The sequence below is a fragment of the Triturus cristatus genome, chromosome 4_1, assembly GCF_964204655.1.
Source record: "Triturus cristatus chromosome 4_1, aTriCri1.1, whole genome shotgun sequence".
Lineage (NCBI taxonomy): Eukaryota > Metazoa > Chordata > Amphibia > Caudata > Salamandridae > Triturus > Triturus cristatus.
The window spans coordinates 15,235,464-15,258,776 of NC_140585.1; the positions used below are offsets into that span (position 1 = coordinate 15,235,464).

Genomic DNA, 23,313 nt, shown 5'->3' on the forward strand with positions numbered 1-23,313 from the left:
CTATCTGTAGGCTCACACCATTCTTTCCTGATCATATCTTATCTACTGGCCTTCACTGTCTCCTGCTAGCATTCTCTTGTGTCATGCCTGTCCTCCAATACACACAAACGTATCTCACCACCTGCAAGTCAGTTGTAATCTGTTAATAAATTAGTTCGGGGGTGGGATGACAAACACAGTTGGAGGAGAGGTCTCTTCGAGTCATCTGATCTTTTTGTTTTCGAACCCTTCTTACTGGTTCCGCTTTGTTTTCCACTTACCCTATTGGCTCTTTTCTTCTTTGCTTGGGGCGTGTGTTTTGTTAATAATTCTGTATTGTATAGTATTTAATCTGATGCGCCACAGAGTGAAGGGGCAGTCTCCTGAGAACCTACTTTGTGTACTTCTAGGATAACTGTACTAGCTGCAGCTAAATAAATCCAATCTTCTAACGCCGACAGAGTGTCCCGTGCCTCTGTGTAACGAAGCAGGCGAACCCAGAAGACGGAGGGCGTACCCTGCGCCGCCAGGACCAAAAGGTCCTGGTTCTTCAATTGGCGCCCAACTTGGGGCGGCTTCAGTGGTACCGGTTCTGCTCGAAGGTCGTGAGGAACCTCGCAAGAAAATTCCGGAGGGTTCGCGAACCACACTAAGCGACCCCTGTATGTCGAAAGTGGTCCGAAGGTCTTTTGCAGCGCGGTTACTCCTTCCTGACGGCTACTGGCGACCGCTGCCCTGACTGCTGCCCTGCTTTGGCCCATTCCTTTGGTGATGTATGGTAAAGCGAGATGATAGACGGGCCTCTGTTGGTGGAAGAAGACGTCCTTAGTTAAGTTAAGTATTTTCGTGGGTCGCACCCACAAATTTTGGTTCTTTGTTTGATGTCCTTAGGTTACTTAGATTTAGTCATTGCAACGACTAAAACCGAGGGTAAGTGTATTTGTGCTGCGTAAACTGAGTTTTACTCCCTTGAAGTTTGTGAACAGTCCAGAGACATTGTGAAATGCCTGGTCTGACTAAGTTTGGAAGAATTTGTTGTCTTGTTGTAATAGGGACTCCCGACTTGAGGACTCTTGTCCGATTCCTTCGGTTGGAACTCCCACATATGAGCTCTACTCGAAACATGGTATCGGTCCAATTGCCTTTAACGAGACATGGACTCGATACACGAAGACAGATGGTGTTCTTAAATGGCCATAAAACGGTAGTTTTGATCCTGATGTGCTAGATAATTTAGAAACAGTTTTGTTCAAAAGAAAAGCCCGTCCGGCAATGTTTGACTCTCTCCGCCTTTGGCGTAAGGAAGCCAAACAGAAAGAAATTAAACAAGCAAAACGAGCTAGGAAAGCACAGGGTATGACGATTACACAGGCTGCCCAACAGTTCAAGAATGATGAAATTGACAATGCGACTGAAATTTCAGAAAGACAACATCGTATGGCGATAGATAAATGCCATCCGGTGTTGCCTGTTTCTCCTTCTGATAACAAGAAAGATATAGAAGAAGATCCCCTAATATCTCATTTATTGAGGTTGCCTCCACCCTATGCGCAAAATGCCAATGTGCCTCAGCCGTTACAGCCTGCTCAGTTGCTGGTAGTACCTCCGCCGGTTCCGGCTCTTCAGCATTTGCCTCCTCCAGTACTACCGCCCTTGCCGGTTTCACCATTAGTTTCAACTTCTCAGCATTCATCTCCTGATCTTAGCTCTCCTTTGCCTTCTGCTCCTCCTGTAATTTCTAGTTCTCCTCTTGATAATTCTCCTAATATTCTGTCTCCAGTTCTGATGTCTAATTCACCGTCTATGCGTAAGCGTCTCACAGATTCCGTCACTAGTATTCTATCTCCTTTCTTTGGAGCTCTTAATGCGTCTCTGGCTTTTGCTCAAAGACAATCTCGTAGTCAGTTCCCAGATTTCGAGGAACGAGAGAAGCTAGATTCTCTTGCACGAAGATGGATCAAGAAGGGTCCACAATATAGTATGTCTGATATTATGCCTACCTTTTTGCAATGGAATGCACCTACACAAAGGTACGTTTTTAATGTAATGTGCGATATTCTCATTAAAGAATGGGAAGATGTGAGTTCGAGTCTGATCTCACAAGATTTATTAGATGTCCAAGCCGATTTTGAAAAAGGACTTATTGTAGGTTCCAAAGTTGAGGAAGCTGTAAGGACACTCATCTCTTATAGAACCTTATTGTTGTCTCAGATTTTTCTTGATTCTGATCCGTCGGTTAAACTGACATCGAAAAATTGCCCTATGAGAGAGGTTCCTCCAGTATGGAAGGAAGAGGTTGTGGGAGTAGGTGCTAATCCAGCTATTCCAGCTCACTTTCAGCATATACGGGTACATGTACCATGGAAGAGATCTGCAGTTTTGGCCCTTAAGCAGACTCTACCAGATCCTCGTAAGAAGCCTGCAGGTTATTACAAAGAATTATCGCAGACAATCGATGCTTGTATTATGAATCTGGCAGATATTGATATGCTAATGGGTAATGTAGTCCCACAGACAATATGGGCTAAGATTCGTAGAGAGGATCACGCACAGGAACTGGGTGCTACTTGGGATGTCATTGCTGATACAGATAGAGACCAAGTGGGTGGTGCAAAGCCTGACGCTTTGATATCGGAGCTTCCTGGTAGAATCATTACGTTAATGAAAACTATGATACCTGCATTGAGAGTGAATTGGGATAAGCTAGCAGCATGTAAACAAAAGAAAGATGAAAGTGTCTCTGATTTCTTTACTCGTTTCGAGGAGACATTTATTGATCATAGTGGTCAGGACATGGCTACCGAAGGCTATTCGTGGACAAATTTGTATTCAATTTGCTTCCCGAGCTGTCACACAAATTAAAGGATTCAGAAAGTTCTTGGGCTGTTTCTTCTTCTGCCCAGATATTGGCTACTGCACAATATTACGAGAATAGAGACAAAGAAGAAAAAGAAAAGCAAAAGAAGAAGACGAAAGATATAAAAACGAAGCTTATCCGCCACGTTATGTTCAGCCTCAAACTCCACAGCCACCGCAGTTTCAGAGATTGTATCAGAAACCTGAGCCATACACTCCGCGACCTGTGTTAGGTCCTAATCAATGTGCTTATTGTAGAGAGGAAGGTCATTTTAAGAGCAGTTGTCCGATTTTATTGCAGCGCAATGGAGCATCATCTGCTCCACGAGGTCGTGCTGGCCTCCAGTCAGCAAACAGAGGTAGAGGTCGAGGTATGTTAACTCAAGAACAGCGTGCCCTTCCTTCTCCTAATTCCATGAACTACTTTGATCAGCAGAATGTGAGATCTACTCAATATTATAATGAGGACCATTATGTTGAAAGCGAAAATGAGAGTCTTCATGCCAACTAGGACAGCCATGGACAAAGTAGAGGAGTTGTGCCAATCCCAGTAGATCAAAATGGCCCTTATGTCAACGTCACTACAATGGGTGTATCAGAGCCATTTCTTCTAGATACTGGAGCAATGAGAAGTTCTAATATTCATTCTAAACTCCCTGGGGCACCTTTGTCTGGCTTAACAAATGTTTCTGTAGGATTCTCTGGCGCCCCTGTTCGCAATCCGGTTTCTTGTCCTTTGCCTATTTCAGTTGGTCCTTATGACTTGGAAGCTTCACTTTTGTTAACGAATGGTTGTGGTGAGAATCTGTTGGGTCTAGACCTATTGAAAAGAATGCATGCTACAATATATTGTTCTCCTTCAGGCGTACATCTCACCCTGGGTTAGAAGTTAATCTCCCCAATGTATCTGTCTAAGGATCAGTTTCCTCCTGAGTTGCTTTCTCTTCCGACAGCACTTTGGGCCACGGGTCCGAATGATGTGGGTTGTCTTGAGATACCGCCTTATGTTGTTACTCTCAAGCCCAATGTTGAATTACCACGTATCCCACAATATCGAATCTCTGCAGAGGGTGAAAAAGCGCTTTTGGAAATCATTCATGATCTTATTCGGAAGGGTGTGGTCGAAGAAAAGAGAGGCAACACATGCAATAGTCCTATTCTTCCTGTTCTTAAACGTACTGATCCTTCTCAGCCTCCTGTGTACCGGTTTGTAATTGATCTGCGAGAAGTAAACAAAATTGTGATTCCACAATTTCCTGTTGTTCCAGATTTCACTGCTTTGTTGACTATGATACCTTCCACAGCGACTTGGTTTTCTGTTATTGATCTAAAGAATGCCTTCTTCAGTATTCCAATTGCAGAAGAGAGTAGGGACATTTTTGGTTTTTCTCTTGGAGGCCGAAGCTTCCGATTTAAGCGCGCACCCCAAGGGTACTGTGAAGGTCCCTCTATTTACAGCCAAGCTTTGAAATGTCATCTTGATACTTTTCATTTGCCGTCTGGTGCCGCCCTTATCCAATATATGGACGACTTGTTAGTCGCCGCCGATTCAGAAGATATCTGTAAGGATGTCACTGTTGCACTGTTGCGTCACTTGTTTAAGGTGAATCACAAGGGTTCACCTTCCAAACTACAGTATGTTTGTCGAGAGGTTACCTACTTGGGTCATCTCCTATCAAAGGAGGGACGACGATTGACACCAGAACGAATTCAGGCGATTGTTCGAATGTCTGTGCCATCCACACAAAGGGAAGTACGTGCTTTTCTGGGAATCACTTCTTATTGTAGAAAGTGGATCCCTAACTTCTCTTTGATCGCCAAACCTTTGTTGGCACTCACTTTAAAAGATACTCCTCAGCCTCTTCCTTGGACTGAAGAGTGCCAAAAGAGTTTCACTGATTTACGCACTGCTCTGTGTTCTGCTCCTGTACTGGGTACCCCAGATTACACTAAGCCTTTTATGCTGTATGTTCACGAGAAAGAAGGTTGTGCATTATCAGTCTTCACACAGCAATTTGGAGATAGACAGCGGCCATGTGCTTATTTTTCGGCAACGTTAGATCCCGTAGCTAATGCATTGCCTAGTTGTCTCAAAGCCACAGCAGCCGCAGCGATTTCTATCCGACAGTCCGCTGGGATAGTGTTAGATAACACTCTCATTGTCATGGTACCACATGCAGTGGATACCTTACTAAACAGAACGAAGACACAGCATCTCACGAGTGCACGTTTAACTGGTTACGAGCTGACGCTATTGGCTAGTCACGTACACATCAAACGATGCAACACTCTGAATCCAGCTACTTTGTTGCCCCTTCCAAATGAGGAGAGTGTTGAGGATCAACATGACTGTTTCTTCCGTACTGAGGAAGAGACAAAAGGAAGAATTGATTTGAAAGGCACACCGTTAGAGAATCCAGATGGGACTCTATGGGTAGATGGTTCTTGTTTTAAGATGCCTAATGGAGATACGGTTTCAGCCTATGCTGTAACTACCTTACATACGATTGTGGAAACTGCACGCATTAGACACAATTCAGCGCAAGCAGCAGAGTTGATAGCACTGACGAGAGCTTGTGTATTATCAAAAGAGAAAAGAGTGAACGTGTACACTGACAGTCAGTATGCCTTTGGTGTCGCATTCAATTTTGGGCGTCTCTGGAGAGAGAGGGGTTTCTTAACTTCACATGGCACTAAGATACAGCATGGTCAGTTAGTGACTGATCTCCTTGAGTCACTTGCTTTACCCATCCAAATAGCGATAGTGAAGTGTAGTGCTCACAAAAAGATTACGGATGATGTTGGACGAGGAAATGCATTTTCTGATGAAACAGCAAAGAAAACAGCGAAAGATTCAATGAGTCGAATGTATATGGCAGGTCCTGCGCATTGGGTCAGAGGGAGAGGAATGTGTGAGAATACAGTGGAAAGCGTGAAAATGATTCAGAAAGAGGCTACAGAAAGAGAGTTAAGCAAGTGGAGAGAAAGTACGGGAATGTTAGATGAGATGGGTTGTTGGGTAGTATCAACGTTGGTTGTTACCGGATGCTTATGTACTCCCAGTGGTTACTATGGCTCATGGTCCAGCTCACCTAAGTGCAAAAGGCATTTGTAAACTTCTAGCTCCAGTTTGGCAGAATGAAAATATCCCGAAATGTGCAGACAACGTAGTAAAGCATTGTATTGTTTGTCTGATGTATAATCCGGGAAAGGGAACCCCCACTCCAGCAGGTCACTTTGCTCCTCCGACATACCCATTTGAAGTGTTGCAAATCAATTACATTCACATGGATCGATGCAACAACCTCAAATATGTTCTGGTGGTAGTATGTGCCTTTTTGAGATGGATAGAAGCATACCCTTTGAAAGACAACACAGCTTTATCCACAGCCAAAATCCTTCTAAAAGAATTCTTTCCCAGGTTTGGATTGCCGTGCATTGTCTGGAGTGACAATGGGAGCGAATTTGTTGGCCAAGTCATGCAGAAAGTTTGTGCAGGTCTTGGAATCAAGCAAAAGTTCCATGCGGCAAATCATCCCCAATCAGCAGGTTTAGTAGAATGTTACAATGGGACCTTGAAGTTAAAGGTAGCGAAGATTCAAGCCAGTACAGGGCTTAATTGGCCTGATGCTTTGCCGTTAGCCTTGCTATCCACCAGAACTGCAGTACACTCTCGTCTGGGACTTAGCCCTTACGAAGTGGTGTTTGGCCGTCCGGCCAACATATGGGGAATACCTCGTCCTAAAAAGTTCTCAGATTTGCCCTACCCAATGTTGATTGACTATTTGCATGACCTTACAACTAAATTGCATGTCCTTCATCGACAGGTTCAGAGTGCTTTGCCGGAGGCTTCCACAGATCCAGGTCACTCCATCCGTCCAGGTGACTGGGTCTGCACCCAAAAATTTCAGAAGAAAAAGAATTTGGAGCCCAGATGGCAGGAGCCCCGAATGGTCCTACTAACGACAAGGACAGCAGTTAAAGTTGAAGGAAAGAAAAATTGGATTCACGGTGTGCATTGCAAGAAAGTTCCTTTGCCCTTGCCTTTTGATCAGTGGGTTCGTAAAGGGGTTGGTGACTGTGAAGGCGAAACAGTTCCACGATTTGTACCCTTTAGCGATGCACACCTGAATGGGACATTGTCTGAAAAAGAGGACGACTAAATTTTACAGGAAGTGATTCCATTGCATCGTCGCTTGAATACGACTGAACCAAGAACATTGTTTCAAGATCAGAGTGTTCTAGGGAAGGAGCGCTACAATCTTAGGTCCAGACAAAAGAACAATTGAACTTTCTTCTTCTCCCTTGTGTAGTGTTCTGTTTAGGTTGCAGGGTCACGGTAGGAGTCTAGGTCACGACCTGAGTAGTGACAATAGGTCTGCAGGATTTTCAGTGTCATAGGACGGTTGAGCATCGTGACTTCAGTGATTGAGGAAGATTGCCGTGAGCATCCACTAGTGAAAATGGAAACTACACCAAGTAATAAAGAGAGGAGAAATGAAATGAAGAAAGCATCTTGTAAAATAATGTACAGTCGTTACAGTGTAACTCTATGTATTTTGATATCATTATGTATTACTTTGGCGACTATTGGTTGGATAGTTTATGTTTTGCAGCCAAGAAATACCTCCCCTTCTTCCTCTTTGCCTTCTTCTACTATCTCTCCACACCTCTTTCATACTTTCCCTTCACATGAACTTGTCAGAAGAACCGAATATTACAACAATTCCTTTGTCCAGCTATTACACTAGCATCAATTAGTGGTTAACACAACTGATTGTTGGGTATGTGGTCTTATGCCGCATACTACTGAGAAAGGAATACCATATTTAGTTCTCCCTTTCTCCTATGAGGGTTCTGCTTGGGCATTCTTTGTTATTTTCTCAAATGCATATCAAAGTAAATTCAGACGGTCTGTTGCTTCACAAATTAATTATCCGGATTTTAGTCATAGTTCTTTGATTAAGGGTATGGTTGTTATGGCAAAAATCATGGAGAATAGCAAGATTTCTATCGATGAAAGAAAAGCCTACACCAATTGGAACGTCACCCAATACATGTTGAGTCTTAATAATAAAATGGGAAAGGAGAAATCCTCACCAATCTGGACTATACCGCACCAAGGTAACTTCTGTTTAAAAATAAACGATCGCTCTTCTGACACTGCACCAAAGAGTAACTGTTCCTACACATACATTTATTCCTCTCTGAACTCACCTCCTCTAGTACCGTCTCAAGGCACCTATTTCATTTGTTATGATAGAGCTTATACCTGGTTGCCAACGGGTTTCTCTGGTACCTGCTACATAGCCTTTCTTCTTCCTCCTACTTACACTGCTTCTGCCAATTATCACCGAACCCATCTCAGCCTAGGAATTATTGACTCCAAAGACACCACGGGACAAGAAGGAGGAGATTTCCTTAAAGGTTTTCTTCCCTTCTGGGGTCCAATGGCCAACAGCAGAAATATAAGGCAACTGGTCCATGTCGTAGAGACTACAATAGACATCACTGTAGGAGCCTTGAGTAATATCACGGCGGAACTACAGGCGGATCGTCTTATGACCTTGCAAAATCGAGTTGCCTTAGACTTTATTCTTGCCGATCGTGGTGGAGTATGTAAATTGATCGGGTCAAGCTGTTGTATTTTCATTCCTAATGACACTCCGACAGTATACCAAGCTATTTCCAAGTTGCATATAATCTCCGAGTCTATTCATCAGGACGAAGGAAATTGGTCCTTAACGGAATGGTTTTGGGGACTACTGTCCAAATGGGGTTGGAAAGTATTGACATTCCTTGGAGTAATCTTGACAATCATATTTTCCTGTTGCCTTTGTATGCACTGTGGTCCCGCTATCTGTGATCTTTGTGCTACTATGTGCATTTCAAGACCCAAACCTCAAGTAACAGAAAACATAAGGATGATGTTACAACAACAACTTGATGATCTCATGGCTATTGATGTGGACTCAGACTAACGTGAGTCTATCTTGCCTGAGTTCTGGCAAAAGGAGGGTCTGAGGAACTTCGATTTTCGATCACGATCGAATCGACCCGCCATTTTGTAACCCGCCGCCATTTTGTGTTGCCATCACTCAGGCGGCACGGCGAACGAAGTCTTTTCTGCTTTTCCCGTAGCTTGGTGTCGAAATCCGTCCTCAGCCTTGTTTGTGAAGCTGATGTTTGGACTTGCCGAGTACACTAATCCGTGTCCGGCTTTCCTAATCCCTGTTCCAACTATCTGTAGGCTCACACCATTCTTTCCTGATCATATCTTATCGACTGGCCTTCACTGTCTCCTGCTAGCATTCTCTTGTGTCATGCCTGTCCTCCAATACACACAAACGTATCTCACCACCTGCAAGTCAGTTGTAATCTGTTAATAAATTAGTTTGGGGGTGGGATGACAAACACAATTGGAGGAGAGGTCTCTTCGAGTCATCTGATCTTTTTGTTTTCGAACCCTTCTTACTGGTTCCGCTTTGTTTTCCACTTACCCTATTGGCTCTTTTCTTCTTTGCTTGGGGCGTGTGTTTTGTTAATAATTCTGTATTGTATAGTATTTAATCTGATGCGCCACAGAGTGAAGGGGCAGTCTCCTGAGAACCTACTTTGTGTACTTCTAGGATAACTGTACTAGCTGCAGCTAAATAAATCCAATCTTCTAACGCCGACAGAGTGTCCCGTGTCTCTGTGTAACGAAGCAGGTGAACCCAGAAGACGGAGGGCGTACCCTGCGCCGCCAGGACCAAAAGGTTCTGGTTCTTCACTTCAGGTGGACCACCAGCCGGTAGTAGCAACAAAGGATCAGTAACTGTATGCATCTCAATGGCAATATCAGACATGGTGGTAGAAGCCGGAGCCAAAACAGAATTTCTCAGCATCGCAGGGCAAGAAACCGCTGGAGTCATACTAAGAAGAATCGGCCACTCGCTGTAGTTTGACATTGTCAATGGAGATGTACCTGTTATCCTTGCGACCAGGAAGTGGAGGTAAAATGACTGTTCTTGTACCCTGCACGCCAAGCACTGGAACCGGGGCACGATAAGAGGGGTCGAACTCCTTCTTGTTTTCCACCTTTTGATGGACCAGGTCACCAACTCGACGTAGCCAGCCGACTACCGGAATCTGAAGCGCAGCATCAGATGTGGAGGGCAAGTGTTCCTTCGCGAGACTATCTCTGGTCTCTTGTAGATTCTGTAATACAGCACAGTGATCATCTACGTCAAAGGGTGCGGCAGACGCCGCCATGTCTAGACCATCAAGGTCCGGGAAAAACATTTTTATGCCAAAGAGCATCATGTATGGGGTCCGCCCACCCAGAGACCTTCTAGGGAGATTATTAAGTGCAAGTTGGACGTTATACAGATGGGCTAACCAGTTCCGGCCAGTGCCTAAAACCCTAGCTGTCAAGAATTGCTTTAAGTCACGGTTCATTCGCTCCACTACACTATTACCCTCAGGTCGGTATGGAGACGAAAATTTGACTTGGACCCCCAAAGATTTCATGGCTTCTTTGTACGCCTTAGAGGCGAATGTAGGACCCTGATCAGAATGAAAGGTACCACACGCAGAACTTCCCACAAAGACATGCAAATCCCTTATGACAGTACGCGCATCAGCACTCCTTTGTGGCCATACCCACAGAAAACGTGTGCACGAATCCACTGCAACTAAGATATACTTGTACGCAGAATCAGAGGGGAAAGGACCGCAGTGATCTAGATAAACACACCCAAGTGGTTTATTAGATATGTACAACTGAGTTTGTGGTGGGAGCGCAGCAGTTGAAGGTTTAATCTGCTGGCAAATGTCACAGTCAAGAACATAAGTGCGGGCCTGTTTATATAACCCGCGCCACCAGTAATGTTGTTGTAACAGAGTAACAGTTGCTGCAATGCCGGCATGGGCAGAGGCCATACCCTTGTGAGCCGCTGTTATCAAGGAAGGTCTGCAGTCTGCGTTGGGAATCAATCTGTCACCAACATCGTTAATTCTCACTATAGGGACGTTACCAGGACTTGAATGATAATGATACCAAGAAGGGAAACCTCTCGGGTAATTACTTCCCTTCTCTGTAGCAGCAATAGCTGCCAAGATGTCATCATCGATCTTACTTTTGGATCTCATAACTGCTGCAACTAGATATGTCGCCACTGCTGTTTTCGCTGCTTCCTCAGCCAAGCTGTTGCCGACAGCGTGGACACCAACTCGCTGGTGACCAAGAGTGTGAATTACATTCACAAGAGGCAGATGTTCTTTAAGTTCTGCCACTCGAACCCAAAGCATTTTATGCTTAATCGTGCTACCTTTGGAATCACGATATTCATTTTGAGACCAAAAGAATAGATTGTCGTTAAAGGACTGAACACAGTAAAACGAGTCACTTACTATAAGAGTAGTAACCCGAGGATCAGCAAACTCCAGTGCAAGCACCAGAGCACGGAGCTCTGCCAACTGTGCGGTACAATCACCCAATGTCTGCATATGCACGACATCAGACTGGAATTCACCATTCACGAAAGTACCCGCCACAATTGCGCAGGCTGCCGAATAGGTATGCCTCGATCCCATTGCCGGTTGCGCCGAACCATCAGTGTAAATGACACAATGGTAATCTTCGAGCGGGTGCAAGAACAGGGGAGCCGGATGAACAAATTCATACTGCAAAAACTCCTGAGTCTGTAATGAGGCATCAGAGATATAGGTGACATCTGCCAATGTCAAAGAAGTGGCCCATTGTATCCAACGCGGATGCAAAGCTTTAGAATTTGGTACACTGTCTTTTGTCACCGCCTCTAGAGCAGGATATGGTGTAACCACCAACATGCGTTTTCCTTGCGACAGCGCTCGTTCTTTAAGAATCGCCATCTGCAACGCAGTCAAAACATTCTCGACTGTGGAAAAGCGCAGTTCAGCCGAAGTGTACAGGTGTGATTTGTAGGCAATGGGGACGGTGTTGCCCTCATTGAACGTTAAGTATGTGAAACCCACTGCTCCCGGCAAAATTCTTATTACCAGGTTAGTGTGCTTATCAGGTGTCAGTAAGTATTTCGAAGCAAGAAGATCAGCCTGCAAAGATTGCATAATAGCTGAATGCTCTGGCAGCCAGCTCGATTTGGAAAAAGTAGGTTGTACCAAGGCATAAAGCGGCTTGATACGCTGGGCATAATCGGGAATGTACGTACAACCGAAATTCAGAAAGCCCAGCAAAGACTGTAATTTTATCAATGTTGTAGGAGCACGCAAGCATGCACGTTTCTCCAGAAAGTGAGGCGCTAATCCACGACCCTCATTGTTGAGCTCGTAGCCAAAAACAACACTGTATACTCTGCAATATGAGACGTCGCAAAGTTGAACTTGTAACCGAAGTCTGCAAACATAACAATGATGCGATCAATGCGACACAGATGCGGCCACAACTCGTCGTCCGTGAGATAGATATCATCAACATACGAGTACCCATCAGGGTCTATGCCCTCTAACAGAGAGACAACACGTGCGGCAAAGTCGCCAGGGCTGTTTTTATAGCCCATGGCTAACCTCTTAAACTGCTTTTGTTTGCCGCCACAAATAAACGCTGTCCACTGACTACTAATAGAGGACAGGTTATAGCAGAGCTGTAAATCCATTGGAAATGTCAAGTGTGGTTTTAAACCTTTTTCTCACGAGACTATCAACGAGAGCAGAACTGTGGGTATTCTGTGCAGCACACGTCCGGCAATGAGAGTTCAAATGCCGGTAATCCAAAACTAGGCGGTACGACACCCATCAGGCTTCGTTACAGTGAATAAAGGATTATTCATAGGTGACACACATGTTTCAATAACACCCTGATATTCCAATTGCTCAAGGATTTCTGCGACGTGAGATCTAGCTTCGTGGCGCATAGGATATTGGGGCTGTGGCTGGGGCATAGACCGCAAGGGAATTCCATGGCTGGGGGACAATTTATCCCAGCCTACCTGAGTACGATACAAAGCCGGAGCAAGCACCTGAGCCCACTCCTCGGCAAACTTTTCAGCGTGCTCCTTTGGCACCGTGTACGCAAAGGACGGGAGGATTACTTCCTCCCCACTTGGAGCATCTAAAATGAAAGCCGGGGGCCAGTCTGCCTCCGCCAAGAGAATGTCATAGGAAGAGTTCAGATTATCCCAAAAAATCCCTTGAATTGTACGTTGTATGTCACCCTCAATTAAGAGGACTATGTCATATAGTCTGTCAGGGGGAGCCACTCTAGTGTCAGCTGTTTCTGCAGTAATGAACGTGTCAGTTGCTGTTGCCTCCAGATATGGACGCAGTGCTTGCCGCACTACTGTAACCTGCGCTGTCGAGCAGCGTTAGTGCGCATGTCAGGTTCCGAAGCTGCGTTCTCACTATCTGTGGCATACCTCGCTGTTAGCGCAGCAACCTTCTTCTTCTGAAACGGGGGACGTTGACGTGCAAACTCTTCCTGCTTGTCTTTGCCGTCAGTCTGACGGGGTTGCTCACGTCCTTGTTGGGTACCCCGACCTTTGCCACGTTCTCTGCCACCGGACTGTTAGGCCGATGTTTCCTGTGAAGAACAAGGAGAACATTGTTCAGTAACCTGAAATCTATCAGGTGATCTAATACTAGTGCGATCGCGCAAATCGTATGTGCGTTCACCAGTCGCCTGTACGGGAGACACAGAACGAGACCCCTGTTTCTGTTGCTGCTTCCCCTGTTTCTTTGTTCGCCAATTTTGCTTTGGAAAAGTTGGACGATCGTCTTTAACAGACGAGCTCACCTTAGTGTGCTGTATCAAGTCAGGAATGACTATAGTCGGCTTAATCCCTAAGCTACTGCGGCCAATAGATCTATAAGCTTCTGCAATAATTTTAGGCAACTCTTTGGGCTTATCGAGCTCATCGACGCGGACTAAGCCATTAGCCACTTGAAATTGTACCGCATCACCCTTGAGATTACCAAGGACGAGAGAGGCAACTACGTCGAATACACCGACAAGCCGCATTCCCAACTCGACGGCCGCCTCCGGACCGTGGTTATCTTGAACACGTTTAATGACGGAGGGAAGCACAGCCATAGACGGGGTGCCAAAGCACTTCGAGTAGACCGCGGCAAAAACCTTACCCCAGTTGTCACAATCGGACACCTCTGGGACTAAGTCTTTCTGCAAACTAATGGTGGGGATCCTGTGCTTCTCCACAGGAGTAGAGTGCGGAAATGCTGCTTCCAGCTGGTCAAATTTCTCAGCAAGCCAATAAGGCAAATCGTCCTTATTCGGTGGGCGCTTGCCCATTACCGAATTAACCATGACGGGACAAATAACAACCGCGGGTTGGCCAGCTGGTTGCCCCGCAACAGCAGGTGCCCCCACCTGCACGTTGCACGAAATGTATCGCACTAAAGCCCTATATACCGTAATGAGGGCTGTATGGAGTACACGCAACTCATCCACCGCCACAGTTAGATAGTGGGGGTGAGGCGTAAATCCGTCCAGCACTGGCCAAGTGGGCCCTGGAATTGACAAAGGGCCCATTCTAACTGGTGTAACCGCATGGGGAAGGGCGCCATTAAACCAAATGCGATGCTGCCAAGCTGAAATAGGAATTTCCTGCGTCCTATATGGCGTATAATTTACTGGGATCCGCGTGTGAGTATAGGAGTGAAATGTATTATCATCCGCATTTACTGCCGGCAGCGTTACCCAAGAGTAAAACAACTCGTAGGGGTAGGACGCATCGGCACTCACCACAAAAATACCGGCCATCCCATCGCCCGGCACCCCAAACTGCGTCAAATGACGCCGCAGAGGTGTACGGCTATGCGCTGCAATTTCGACCGCCATAACGACACAGAGAAGAACAACGATAGATTTTACAGTAGCACAAGGGTTCAGAAATATAAAAAACCTTTTTAATTTACAAGCTTGAGAGAACCTATTGTCTTAATAGGTAGGTTAAATCCATCACTCCCGCTATCCGGAAACAAGAGTGAGGGTGTCGTGGACTAATATAAGCACTACTAAGGCGTTTCAAATCAAAAGACCAAACGTTAGGTGCGCCATGTTGCAGGGATTCTGCTCATGCATAGAACTATGCGCAGGAAACCAGGACCTCAGTGAATTGCGGTGTACAGAAAACTCACCTCCGTACCCAGAACCCCAATCCGACCAGCATCAGTGTCCCATTCGTTATCCGTATTCTATCGGAGGGCCCAATGTATAGACAACCCAGAACAAGCGACTTAGAGTACTCTCAGGAATGGTGGGAATCAGAAATACATGTTCATTATTATTCTCATATCAGTCCACAACAAGAGTGATCAGAGACACGGTAAAGTTTAAAATGTCTATTTTATAAACTACGTGTCCTAAAATGCAGTACTTTGGCTAACATAAGCAGACAAATGATTAAGATCAAAATCATCAGCATTGTTACAATACCATAGAAAATGAAGGGAGAAATCATATTACAAATGACAGTGGAATACAGCCACCTTTCCTTCACCAGTAAACTAGTATTATTAGACTAATAGAAGGTCTCTAGGTTTGAATGGGGAACCCCATACCGTAAAGATCAGCTTAGGTGAATCACATCACAGGATCAGCTTTGCTCTGCGCTTGGAAAAGTTCTTCTCCAGAATGTGTGTCTAATGCATGCAAACTGCAATATTAAAGGCTCTCGACTTTCAGGTATTTGCAGCTGTGTGCGTGTTAAGGCTAGAGCGTGGGCCGATCAACCTGAACTCAAAAACATGCATTGTCTAGCGGCTCAGACTGTTTCTTCACACAATGTTCAGACCAAGGTCGCCGTGCACGTCTAGGGATGTGAACAACAGACAGTTCTCATGTGTAGAAAAGGCAAGAAAGCAGTTTTCAAATAATAACATGTATCTGCAGTGTCGTGTGCAAAAGCAGCAAAAGTGGCAAGATGGCTTTCTATCATCTAACGCGCTTATGCTAACATAGCAATGTATGTATCTAAATCGCTGCCTTCACTACAAGGGTTTTGTCTACCCTCCAGTGTTGATGGCTCTTGTCTACCCTTCAGCACTCAGGGCTCTTTTCGATCCTGCAATGCTGCGGGTTCTTGCATACCTTGGAGTGCTGTGTGCTCTTGTCTACCCTGCTGTGTTGAGGAGTCTAGTCTACCTGGCAGTGTTGAGGGCTCTTGTCTACCCTGCAGCACTGAGGGCTGTTGTCTACCCTGCAGTGCTTTGAATTCTTATCTATCCTAGAATACTAAGGGCTCTTCCCTAACGTGCAGTGTTGAGGGCTCTTGTCTACTCAGCAGCGTCTAGTTCTCTAGTCTTCTCAAGAATGCTGAGGGCTCTTGTTTACAATAGAATGCTGAGGGCTCATCTACCCTGCAGTGCAGAGGTTTCCTGTCTTCTCTAGCATGCCATGGGCTCTTGTCTACCTTATGGTGCCTAGGGCTCTTGTCTACCCTGCAGCGTTGAGGGCTCTTGTCTACCCCAGAATGCTGAGGTCACTTCTCTACCCTGCAGTGCTGAGGGCTATTGTGTGCTCTAGAATGCCAGGGATCTTATCTACCCTGCACTGTCGAAGGCTCTTGTGTAACCTGCAGACCGGAGGGCTCTTGTCCACCCTGCTGCGCAGAGGTCTCTTGTCTACACTAGAATGCAAAGGGATCTTGTCTACTCTAGTATGCTGTGGGCTCTTGACTACCATGTAGTTCTGGGGGCTCTTGTGTACCCTGCAGTGCTGAGGGCTGTTTCTACCCTGCAGCACTGAGGGCTATTGTCAACCCTGTAGTTCAAAGGACTCTTGTGTACCCTCGACCACTGTGGGTTCTCGTCTACCCTGAAGGGCCAAATTCTCTTGTCTCCTCAGCGGCAAATGGGCTCTTTCCTATCCTGCAGTGTGTAGGGCTATTGTGTGCCCTAGAATGCCAAGGGCTCTTGTCTACCCTACACTGTCAAAATCTCTTTGTAGGAGAGTCAGATTTGCTTCTTATAGTTACCCCCACTTTTTGCTGGTGTTTCACTGTTTTTCGACTTTAGTCTGGCTGGGGCCCTGCTATTCCGGACCCCAGCCTAGCTGCTTCCTCTCTAAATTGATTCCTAGTACCTTAGGTACACCACAAATTGGATTCTGGGGTGCCATTATAAGTCCCTAGTATATGATATACTATGTACCCAGGGCATAGGTACCCCAGAGGCCTACCAGGGGCCGAGGAATGTATTATGCCACGACTGGGAAGCCCTCCAAAATGACATCACAGGTCTGCTACTGCAGCCTGTGTAAGGTGGTGCATGCACCCCTTACTGAGATATAGGTTCACTATATCTCACATATCACTACACATACAAACCTATCAGCCTATGGCAGGCCTTATCAATCCTGAAGGCAGGGTGCCCATGCATGAGCAGAGCCCCTCTGCAGTCTTCGGAATTCCTTCTCCGGAGTGTCTGTGATGCAGCCTGACCATATACTCTTAAGTGCATTATAACGGTAAATGCTACTTTTGGACTGGCTGCACGAAACATGTTGTGTTTGGTGTAAAACACCTTGGAATCATACCCCCACACCAGTAACTGGTGTGGTAGCAAGATCCCATCCTTCTAGAGGGAGAGACATGACAGCACCGGTATACCCGGTACCAACTTAAATGAACCCTGGCATCACAAAATGGTTGCTGCAGTCACAAACACGAGTCTGGCCTCCTGCTGCTGACCAAAACTCCGGCAGGGGACGCCTGGACAATAGGTTTCCTGTCACAGGGAGGTGTTACCACCTCCCAGACAGGCTTCAGTGTATTGGGGCTGGGTGGGTGCACTCTGAGAGTGCTTTGAAGTCCTGCACTGGGTACACCTTTGGTGTCCTTGTGCGTAGTCCAGCTCAAACCGGGTCAGGGGCTACCCGCCCCTGCTCTGGCGTGAATCTAGTATGAGGAAATGTATGTAGCCACCCCTCTTTTCAAACCCTCCCATAGGTGGGTCCCCTGAGTTAGTCCAACCCCTTCCTTGGGTATAAAGAAGGAACCTCTGTAACCAGAACTTTATATATCCCTGGACGAAACTCTGAAACAGAATCCTGGAACTTCGATAATCTGTTCAACGCCAGATGACTGAAGAATTTCCCTTGGAGTAAAGGAGTTACTCCCCTGCTTGGCAGGCACCAAAGATGCTTCTATCCGGTCTGCACCTCCGAAGCTCCCGCCGGACGCCTGAAACTTTGCAACACCAGAGGTGGATTTCCAGAGTTCACAGAGGCCAATCCGAGTCCCCAGCAAAGCTGAGACCCATAGCCCTCGTGGGTACTGTGGAACCAGAACCCCTGGACACCATGCACATTTGCAAGTGCATCAGCTTCTCGACGTCTCCAGAGGCTGTACTTTGGGATGGTTGTTGCCCAGACCCTGTGCTGTGAATCCACTGAAGATTGTCAGCCTACCCACTCCGAGTGACCCATGGGCCGCCATTTTGTGATTCCTCTCGAGGTCCCTTCTGATCCATGGTCTGTCGACTTGTGGGTCCCTGTGAAGGTAACTCTGACTTTTCTTGGGCTTTCCTGGTTGTTCCAGACATGCCCTCACTCCTCCTCATGGGGGAAGTCCCTCGGACCTTGCTGGGCCGCACCAAAGCATCTTTCTCCTTTCTACATGGGCTGCTGTTGCCATGGCTTGTTGTGTCCAATCCGGGCACCGACGCTGCAGCACTCGACATCCTTCGTGGGACAGCTTGAATCCAGCTCCTGGTAATCGTTGACACCTCCTGGTCCTCGTGGCTGCAGAGTCAAGCTTCACCTCTTCGCACCTGAATCACCCGACAACGGTGGTCATTCGTCTATGGTGCCACAGGTCACTGGCAAGTGACCCAGACTCTGTCCCCTCTGCTTTCAGGTTCTTTTGATCTTCGATGCATCTCTGAAGCTCCCGCCGGACGCCGAAGTATTTTACAACACAGGAGGTGGGTTTACGTAGTCTTAGAGGTCGATCAGTGCCCGCAGCAAGACTGAGGCCCGTATCCCTCGTGGCGACCATGCAATCCGAACCGCTGGAAACAGCGTCACTTTGCAGAAGCATCAGCTCTCCAACGACTCCTGCAGCTGAGCTTTGGGTTGCTTGTAGCCCTGACCACGAGCAGCATTTGCACCGAAGATTGCCTGCCTACACTCCACGAGTGTTCCGTGAGCAGGTCCTTTGTGTCTTCTCTTGAGGTCCCTTCGCGATCCCTAGTCCGTTTACTGGTGGGTCCCTGTGAAGGCAACTTTACTTCTAATTGGGTTTCCCTGGTTGATCCAGACATGCCCTGACTCTCCATTGCTTGGGCAGTCCCCAGGACCTTGCTGGTCCGCTCGGAAGCATCTTTTCTCTTCCTGTGTGGGTTGCTGTTGCCAAGGCTTGTTGGGTCCAATCCGGGCACTGACACCACAGCACACGACATCCTTCTTGGGACAGCTTGAATCCAGCCCCCTAGGCCATCCTCGACAACTCCTGGTCCTCGTGGCTAAAGCTTCACCTTTTTCACCTGCAACACCTGACATCGGTGGGCATTCGTCTATCGTGCCCCTGGTCACTGGCAAGTGACTCAGACTCTGTCCCCTCTGCTTTCAGATTCTTCACATCTTTGATCCAGGCTTGGTTCTCTTCAGACACTTCGCGTCTTCCCGGCAGCAGCACTTCTTCGCAAGCTCCCTTTGAAATCGACGATGCGACCCGACACCATTTGACACCTATGCACCCGGCTTCCCTGAGTGAGGTAACTCGAGTACTCTGGTATTCCCATGGGTGTTGACCCTAGAACTGTCTAAGTCCAAGAGTGTTTGGTCCTAGTCCATTTCTAAGTGTCCCTTAACTCTAAAAATCTAACTGCGACTTTCCCCATAGAAGCTAACAGGAGCTCGCGGCTGTGTTCTCACACTGCACACGGCCCCCGTGGGTCCCCTGTGTCACGACCTTGGGTGGTTCCTTGGGGTCCCAGCGATTCTACAGGCTCTAGGCCTTGTGTCTAGTTAAGTCGTGGTTCTTATACCACTTTTTTAGTATATGGTTTGGCTCGCCCCTAGGGCCTAACGTTTATTTGTGCTACTTTACTGTAATATTTGAAGTGTAACTTATGTGCTTTGGCCTGTAGCCTCATAAAGAGACTAGAGGGGTGTGTTTAGTAATAAATACATATATTTTATATATACCTGGTGTGGTCTCCTTTCATTTAGCCACTCAAGAGATTATAGACTGGTAAATCAAGCTGCATGACATTCCTTCGAGACTTAGCCTGAAGGCTGCTCTCCATAGCTACCACTAGGATAGCTTTCAATAAAGGTTGTCTTTAACCTAACATCAATAAGGGGTTGTTTGGACTGGTGCAAGGTGCCCACTATAACTAGTGGACAGCATATACCAGGCCAACTTATCACACTCTTGTCAAACCTGCAGTCCCAAGGGCTCTTGTCTACCCTGCAGTACCAAGGTCTCCTGTCTACTTTAGAACGCAGTGGGCACTTGTCTACTCTAGAATGCCGAGGGTCTTTGTCTAACCTGCAGCGCTGATCGCTCCTGTCTACTATAGAATGCTCAGGGGTCTTGTCTACTCTGCAGCACCGAGGGCTCTTGTCCACTCTAGAATGCTCAGTGCTCCTGTCTCCACCCTACAGTGCTGAGGGCTCTTGTCTAGCCTGTAGCGATGAGGGCTCTTGTCTACTTTGCAATGCAGAGGGCTCTTATCTGCCCTAGAGTGGTGAGAGCTCTTCCGTTCCCTGCAGGGCTGAGGGATATTGTGTGCTCTATAATGCCAAGGGCTTTTTTCTACCCTGCACTGTCGAGGGCTTTTGTCTAACCTGCAGCCCTGAGGGCTCTTGTCTACCCTGCAGCGCCGAGGTCTCATGTCTACTCTAGAATGCAAAGGGGTCTTCTCTACTCTAGAATGCTGAGGGCGTTCGTCTACTCAATATTTCCGAGGGCTCTTCCTGGCAGTGCTGAGGGTCCTCATCTACCCTGCAGCACTGAGGGATATTGTCTACCCTGTAGTTCAAAAGGGCTCTTGTCTGCCCTGGAGCACTGTGGGTTCTTGTCTTCCCTGAAGAGACAAATGCTCTTGTCTACTCTGCAGCACCAAGGGCTCGTTTACCCCGGAGCGATGTGTGCTTTACTCTACCCAGCTGTACAGAGGGCTCCTGTCTACCCTGCTGTGTCAAGAGCTCTGGTCTACCACGAAGCATTGAAGACTCTTGTCTACCCTGGAGTGGTGAGGGCTCTCGTCTATCCTAGAATGCCATGGGTTCTTGTCCAACCTGCGGAGCTGAGGGCTCTTTTCTACCCTGCAGCACTGAGGGTTCTCGTCCACTCTTGAATGCTCAGGGCTCCTGTGTACCCTACCGTGCTGAAGGATCTTGTCTTCCCTAAAACACCGAAGGCTCTTGTCTACTGTGGAGTTCAGAGGGCTCTTATCCACCCTAGAATGCTGAGGGCCATTGTGTGCTCCAGAATACCTAAGGCTCTTGTCTACCCTGCACTGTCGAAAGCTCTTGTCCAACCTGCAGTCCTGAGGGCTCTTGTCTACCCTGAAGCGCTGAGGTCTCTTGTCCACTCTAGAATGCAGCGGGCTCTTGTCTACACTGCAGCATGCAGGGCTTTTTGTCACTCTAGAATTTTCAGGGCTCCTGTCCACACCCTACAGTGCCAAGAGCTCTTGTCTACCCTGCAGCGCTGAGGGCTCGTGTCTACCTTGCAGTGCTGAGAGCTCTTATCTACCCTAGAATGGTGAGGGTACTTCCCTACTATGTAGTGCTGAGGGCTATTGTGTGCTCTAGAATGCCAGGGGCTTTTGTCTAACCTGCACTGTCGAAGGCTCTGGTCTAACCTGCAGCCCTGAGGGCTTTTGTCTACTCTAGAATGCCAAGGACTTTTTACCAACCTGCAGGGCTGAGGGCTCTTGACTACCTTGCAGTGCCAAGGGCTCTTGTCTACTCTGGAACACTGTGGGCTCTTGTCCACTCTGAAGAGCCGAAGGTTCTTGTCTACTCTGCAGCACCAAGACGTTGTTTACCCTGGAGCACTGTGTGCTCTTGTATATCCTGGAGCACTGTGTGCTCTTGTATATCGTGGAGCCCTGTGTGCTCTTGTCTACCCTGGAGCACTGTGTGCTCTTGTCTACCCTGGAGCACTGTGTGCACTTATCTACCCTGGAGCACTGTGTGCACTTATCTACCCTGGAGCACTGTATGCTCTTGTATATCCTGGAGCACTGTGTGCTCTTGTCTACCCTGGAGCACTGTGTGCACTTATCTACCCTGGAGCACTGTGTGCACTTATCTACCCTGGAGCACTGTGAGCTCTTGTATATCCTGGAGCACTGCGTGCTCTTATCTACCCTGGAGCACTGTGTGCACTTATCTACCCTGGAGCACTGTGTGCACTTATCTACCCTGGAGCACTGTGTGCACTTATCTACCCTGGAGCACTGTGAGCTCTTGTATATCCTGGAGCACTGCGTGCTCTTATCTACCCTGGAGCACTGTGTGCACTTATCTACCCTGGAGCACTGTGTGCACTTATCTACCCTGGAGCACTGTGTGCACTTATCTACCCTGGAGCACTGTATGCTCTTGTATATCCTGGAGCACTGTGTGCTCTGCTCTACCCTGCAGTGTAGAGCTCTTGTCCATGCCATCTTTTGTTGTGAGCAAAATCCCTCTTAAGCAGGTCAATATGAATATGTCTGAGGCATCACAGTCTTCCACACCCGTGAACCTTTGTGAAGTTACTCATTTTTAGGTCGATCCTAGACTGTAGTAAATAGAATATCGAGGGTGATTTCTCGCGCCTCTTGCCATTGGTTAACTCTGCCATTGTGCTTCTTATCTCGCTTGTTGTTGGCTGGCGATCCGATACCTCAGTTCCGTTTTTGGAGGAAGCAGCACCGACCAACTACAGTTAAGTTACGCTGCAGGGCTGTATCTTTTAATTTAGGGTCCACTTCGTTGTTTTTTTGCCATGGCGCCTGGTTCACCGGACGCCATGCGCATATGTTTAATATGCTCGGTTCCCTGCCCCATTACGGCCTGTCCCTACTGTGTGTGTGTGTGATCTACTGTCCCATGACTGTTTCTCAGTGTCCTATTGCACAGCTCCCTGTCCCTTTACGTCCTCTCCTCCCTGCCCTCAGTGTGAGTGATTTACTGTCCCAGTGACTGATTCTCGGCGTCCTACTGCGTGGCTCCCCTCTGCCCCATTACGGCCTCTCCTCCCTGCCCTCAGTGTGTGTGATTTACTGTCCCAGTGACTGATTCTCAACGTCCTACTGCATTACTCCCTGCCTCATTGTGCGAGTCGTCGACTCGACTCCTGGACTGCTGCCGCAGCTGAGCCTGTCGTGCAGGGGGGAGTCATCACGGTGGAGGACTGACCCGTACGTGACCGGCACTGCTCCTACGGTAAGTGCCACTATTACCCATTCAGTCCTCCGTTCAGTGTAACGTGGAGGCTGGTAGTGAATAGTGCGGATATCCTATTCAGCCGGCACAGTTTA

The 23,313-nt window shown here is 47.3% G+C and overlaps 1 protein-coding gene across 1 annotated transcript in view; it reads right to left on the reverse strand.

Moving 5' to 3' along the window:
• LOC146839316 (lectin-like) overlaps positions 1 to 23,313 on the reverse strand; it is a 176,530-nt gene that overhangs the window by 103,643 nt on the left and 49,574 nt on the right. The window lies entirely within an intron of this gene.